The following is a 6505-nucleotide window of genomic DNA, read 5'->3' as shown; positions in this document are numbered from 1 at the left end:
TTTGAATTTCTAGCATTAAGAGTTTATTTTGAAATTACAGCAGACATGAATGCTTATTTAATGACACTGCAAGTACAATTTAGTGCTGTGAAACTGGGAAGAAATACATTGCCATAGTTACCACCAATAATAAGTCCTCAGAACCTTTTCAATAAGCTTCTGCTTGAGTCATGTATTGTTCATCCAAGACCTTGATAACTAAAGATTACTGGGGCACAGAAGACTGTTAGCAGTTCACACCATCTTGTTAAGAATCTAACATTCAAAGTATTATATTAAGGTATGTACTTTACCTGTATATAGATGCATACAAACCTTACAACTGGGGCTTTACAACACTCCTACCCCTTGCTGACTAATATCTTAGGATCCCTGTAAAAGTTACATATAATATACAGTACAGTTGCTGAAACAGATAGCAGCGTTCATCATGGGACCTGTTTCTCACAAAAGAAAGAATATGATGAGCTAAGGACAAACTTAAAGGTCAAGGTGAATTTCAACTGAAATTGAATTAGAAGCAAGAACTCATTGAATAATGGCTGAAGAAATATCAAAATGACTGCTTAAAAATAGATTTGCAACTTTGATTAGTACACAGAAGGCAACTCCAAGGTCAGAGCATGTAAAACCAGTGCACACACATACAGAGAGTGCTAAAAATCATGTGAAAGTCACACAGTACTTGAAAGTATAAAAATGTTGTATGAAGTCAAGAATGTATCAGAATACAGCTAAATGAAATCTAAAATGTTTATAGAAGGGTGTATGATAAGTTTGGTTATGATTGCTGCAAAGCAAGGGAGTTTTTGTGTTCACTGTAGAGTGTCACATCATATATAGTCTTATCTTTTATAGTCCAGATAATATTAGTTCTGGCGACGTGGAAATTGAAAACAACATAAATGTAAACAACAAATAGAGCTGTGGGGGTGGTGGTGTGGGTGGGGTAATGTGCTCTAATTATATAGCGCACAGAAGTCCACTGTTTCCATAAAGGTAATATTAATCATCAGCAGTTTGACACCATTACATACAAACATAATGTCTACCCAATACTCAGAAGCTGGTATACTTCAATTTCCATTTTTAACCCCCCTATTATGTTCAGAATTTAAGTACATCTGTTATGTTTTGGGTCATATTGACCCGATGCAATTTCAAACTAATTTAAACAGCCTTACATTGACTAAATGTTTTTATTTGCAAAGGTTTTACTCTTTTATGCTCTTTTAGTCCAGGAGCTGTGATAAAACTTCTTTGACTGCCAACCTGGGAGCTCCTCATTTTGGAATGTCTTTACCAGTGAGATGCTTTTGCAATATTGACAGTGAAAATTAGGCTCTGCCTTATAGATATATATATATATATATATATATATATATATATATATATATATATATATATATATATATATATATATATATATATAATCATTCATGTCTACCCCGTGGTGGGGATGTGTTCACAAGATAAGGAAACTAATAGATCTATTATATTCTATACCGTGGTAAAATTTGGTTATTGGATCAAATGCTAGGCACAGTTAAAAGAGCTTTCTGTCAGATATTCAATTCATCTTCCACCTTGCACTGTGCTGAGCAGATTAAGCTCTGCAAAGAATTGACAGAGTAAAGAGTTGTTCAAGTCTGACAGGTGGAGAGCGAGTTTACGAGTTTAGAATGGAAGAGCTGTGAATTTCTGGAAACTAAGAATTTTGCATTTTATTTCTGAAAAGCTGCTCTTAATACATACAGACAGACAGCTTTACCACACACACAATAGTTAAGTATCAGGTCTATTTTTCTATATAATGTTTTTGGTTTTGCTCACTTCTGTTAACACATATATATTTCATTGGAGCTATAGACCATAAGAGCACTAGATATACTTTTCCAGGCATGGAGGACAAACATTAAAATAAGGGTCTGAATGTATGTAAATTTGTGCAATTGAACACATTGTCACAGAGCTATAGTGCTGTTCTTTGATAGCCTGGTTCCTCTTCTCCCAAAATCACTAACACTCTCCCGCTATATTCTACACTGATCTGCAACTCCTAAAAGAATGGAGCAATATCAATCAATTGCAATCCAATAACAGTGATATATCATCATTTAGCCATGCTCCAATACAAATACAGTAGATTAATAACTTTCCAGTGTGCTCTTCAATACTGAAATGTAACACTGCAGAACCACAACTAAAGTCAATTCACTGCTAAAATAATCTAGTTATTGCAAAACCTTTTTATTTATTTATTTTATAAATAGGCACCTACATAATCACCAACAAACTGGCAAATGCATATTCCTATTCCCAGCTAACCTTGGGTTTCTAATAGTAGTACTTTAACAGTAGCCTAGGGGATTGAGGTCAAGGACCTGTCTTTCTGAAACAACCTTGATATTATTTACAGCGTTTCATGAAAATCCAAGGTATGAACATTTTCTTTTTTTAAAATGTATTCATAGAATAGTGTTGTTTTTTTGTTAATGAGGGCATAGCACCATATCATTCAATATAAATGTTGCTAACAGTGAACCAGCATGGTTTCACTACTAATGCACATGGCCATAGGTAAGAAATGGTATGGTAGGTATGGCAATGCTTAGATCTGAATAAAGAATCTTGAATTGTGCAGCAGTTGAAGAAATGCAGTATTGGCAGCTGGGAGGCAATTGAGGGAGACATCATTACAGGTGTGAATCGAAAGGTCCAAAGTAGATAACACCGGAACTTAGCAGGGTCAAAAAACTATTTATTAATCCAAATCTTCTATAAATGATTTCATTTTCACACTCTCTGCTAGTATAGGAGTCACCATGACTTTAAAATGCATTATGTCTTGATGGCAAACTGTTTAAGAATTGGATTTGATAATTAGGAACCAAATTCAGAACTTTATCACAATGACAAAAAGGACCATTTAAAATGTCTGCCGATTCTAACAAAGAGTAAGAACACGTAAAACAGATATTAAACAAAACTACTGGAAGTGAAGAAGCGTCATAAAACAAGTATTGTTAATTATATTAAATAAGTGATGAGCGCAACAAATAGGCCCCTAAAACTCAAAAGAATAAGAACAGGAGAACCATGTAACTGCATGTCTGCTCAAAGTCACAGTTGAGGTTCTTAACCTATTCTGTATAGAATCTCAACAACTATAATAAATGTTTTGCTATTGAAAGAGGTTTGTGTCACATCAACTGGCAGTGCCTCACCTGTCACCACCACTTTATCCTGAAATCTCCACATCGTTACTCACCTCCCTGTTGCAAGATTACTCTTGTAGGACATCCAGCTTCATGCTTTATTTACATCTTAGAACATAAGCACTCATAGTCTTCTTTTTAAATTGGATGATAAATGTTGCATGAGTATTGAGCATAACTTAAAACCATTCATTATACATAAAGAATTTGTTCAGTGATCGTATTCAAAGAAAGAAGAAAAAAAAAAAAAAAAAAAAAACATTGAAACCCGACATTTAATTAGCCCCGGTAGTTTTCTTTTGTGGTATTTCCAAACTGTAGTAAGACAGAAAACTCAGACACTTGGACTATTATATCTGGCTTGCTGTTCTGAATAGAAATTGCAGATTAAAAGCCTGCGATCCTTATTATAAATTCTTCCGACATGATAGTTTTACAGAAGATGGCAAGATTGTTCCTACCCCTGGATCAAATTTCTAAATTATTGATGTATGTGTCTAATATGTTTAGTTTTATAAAATGTATCCTGCTATGTCCTTGTTAGCCAATGCCGATACTAGCACAGTCAGGATGAGAAAGGCAAATAAATCAAAACTCCTTTCTATGATTGAAAAAGACCATAAAAGGCTGCAGGTTTTCTGACCTAATTTGCTTTAAATCATCTGCCTATATGCAATCAGGTTTCCTGATCCTTGTCCTACACCGTCAATCATATTAGCTGAAGGCTTCCTGCATCCCAAAGAATGGCTTTTTGTTTTCTGTAAACAGTTTTTAAATGTAATAACTGCTCTTCAACAAATGAATGATCAACTTCATTAAACAGGTTTCAAAACCAAAAATAAATTTGCAAAACATGAACTGATTAGCTATATTTGACTTATGTTACTGTAGTAGCATCTCAAAGTCACAGCTGCAGAGGAAAAGGCATGAAGAGCTTATATTTTGAAAAATCTGGATGTGGATGTTGTGTGGGTGGGTGGGTATGTGTATCAGTGTGATGGGCACTGCTCACAATTGTTGTTTTCTGATGGCAGTACATAGTAGGCACTCAGGATTCAATTAGGCTGAAAGGCTGAAATGCACCAGAACTGCTTTTATTTCTTAGCCATTTCCTGACTCTTTCTTATATGTTTCAGCTGCTACTGCTACCCTATTTTGAAGCAAGCACAAAGGCAAAACTAGCAAAAAAAAAAAAAACATAGTCACAGGTATGAAAAGCTCAATGATTTTGTTTTAATGGAACTGTCGTGTGGGTTGTACTAAACATTTGCTAAAACATGGTTATATCTGGATAAGATTAGAATAAAAATAAAACTCCACATAGGTAAAATAGGGTAGTTTGATGTCACAGCCACCAAAACTAGTGTCTTATCTAATCTTATCTTATCTCCACAGTAAAACCTGTTTTAACAATAAAAATGCATAGGGGTACAGTAGCTCTTCTTTATTTTACCCCCCATTTTTTTCTCCAACTATCCAATTAAATGTTATTAATTCACTGCAGCAATTCCTACAACAGCTCTGGAGAACTGAAGGTCAGTGGGTGTCCTTCGATTCCACTACAAATCCAATTGCCTCTTTACAACCCGGAGCACAAGAGCAGATGTTGGTGAGCTACCAGCTCCTGGAGGACACAGGTCAGCCCTGCAGGTGTCTCATTCGGCGTATGGCCAATAGGTTCCATTGTAGCATGGCTAGGAGAAGCTGTCCCTGGTGATTTTATATCTCTAAGTGCAGGAGCCAATGCGATGCTCCCTATTAAATCCCATGTGAAAGCTAACAGCTTTGCCCAGCCATGATACAGACCTAGCTCCCCTGACTGGATAAATCTGCACACCACAAGGACATGCCTTACCATGTCAGTCACTCTGGGTCCCCTCGTAGCTCTTCTTTTCAGTCTTTATTGGTATTTATTTAGCTTTTATTTCAATACTGTCCATTGTTTTTAAAATGCAATTTTGTTTAAGAATAAGAACAATAAAAGTAGAAGCTCCCTTGCTACTATAATCTGTTTAATTTTTTTGTCGATTGGGCTTCCTTGCCAATTATATTCAGTTTTTCTTGATGAACGTTTTAACATACAGTAACATGCTATAAATCTGACAGGCTCTGGTTTCAAGATATTCCATGACTAAACTGAAGTCTAGTTGGAGTTTCTGCATGGTAGATTTGCATGTATTGGTCTGCGATGAGGTGTTTCAGTTTACTTCAGTAATTGGCATAAAAACAGATTTTTTTTTTTTTTTTAAACCGCATTGGCAACTTGGCAGTAAAAGCAGCTTGGTTTTTTGAGAGAACATTGCAGTAATTCAGACCAAGTTAAGTAGATGCCATTGAAATTCAACAAAAGTTTGATATGAAGAATACTGGAAAAGGTGCTGTATGATACAAGCTTGTAGAGCACCTCAAGTGTAATTTTCTTTCAAATGAAATAAGGGAACATTACACTGCCTTTGGTCTCTTGTTCCCCATATACAATATTTAAATAGGCAAGGAAAATCCGCAAGTGGCATTGCCACATTTGAAGCCTCATGGCAGTTTCCAACTTAGAATATAGGAATAAAGATTCTGTATCACAAGATAATTAGCTGAAGGATGTGAAAAAACACTTGCAATACCAGCATTGAACATATGGTTGCTACCTTTGAGACACAAAAAAGTGTGATATCTGAACAGACTTATTACAGATATATGGGAGGTTGTTAAATTAACGAAAAATATTCACTGAATAAGTTAAAAGTGTATAATGTGTTGCTATTGGCGACCGTATATATAGCGTATAGTTCAGAAATACTGTATTGTATCTTGCTCATTTTAATTATGTGTTTCTTTGGATTTAAATCATGGTTGTTTGTGTCCCCTGGAAGGACCACGGACATCTTGAGACACCTTCACAATCCAAGGAAAACCAGGAGGCAATTGAATGACCTCAATTGTGTTGTTATTTTCACATGCCTGTTATGATAATTTCTTATACTTAATAATGTGCATTTACTTATTCCTAATATACTGGCTTGGAACAATAAGGCAGCTAATAAGTGTCTTTTGTTGAACTTCTTGTAATATATATTAATCCTATATTGAAAAATAAAATCTTGCAAAGATAAGTCTTTTTAACATTAAAACACTATATGAACTTCCACTTAAAACATACTCTTATAGCTGTCTCATGGTATCCTGCACATTTACAATGAATGTGCTAAAATGGGATAATTTGGATCTAAACCAGTGAACTATCAAATAAGAAAATTATAAATAAAGGTGTCAGCTTTGGGAATATGGGATTC

The sequence above is a fragment of the Polyodon spathula genome, chromosome 20, assembly GCF_017654505.1.
Source record: "Polyodon spathula isolate WHYD16114869_AA chromosome 20, ASM1765450v1, whole genome shotgun sequence".
NCBI classification, from domain to species: Eukaryota; Metazoa; Chordata; class Actinopteri; order Acipenseriformes; family Polyodontidae; genus Polyodon; species Polyodon spathula.
The sequence above is the reverse complement of the archived record's forward strand: the minus strand, read 5'-3'. Positions refer to the sequence as shown.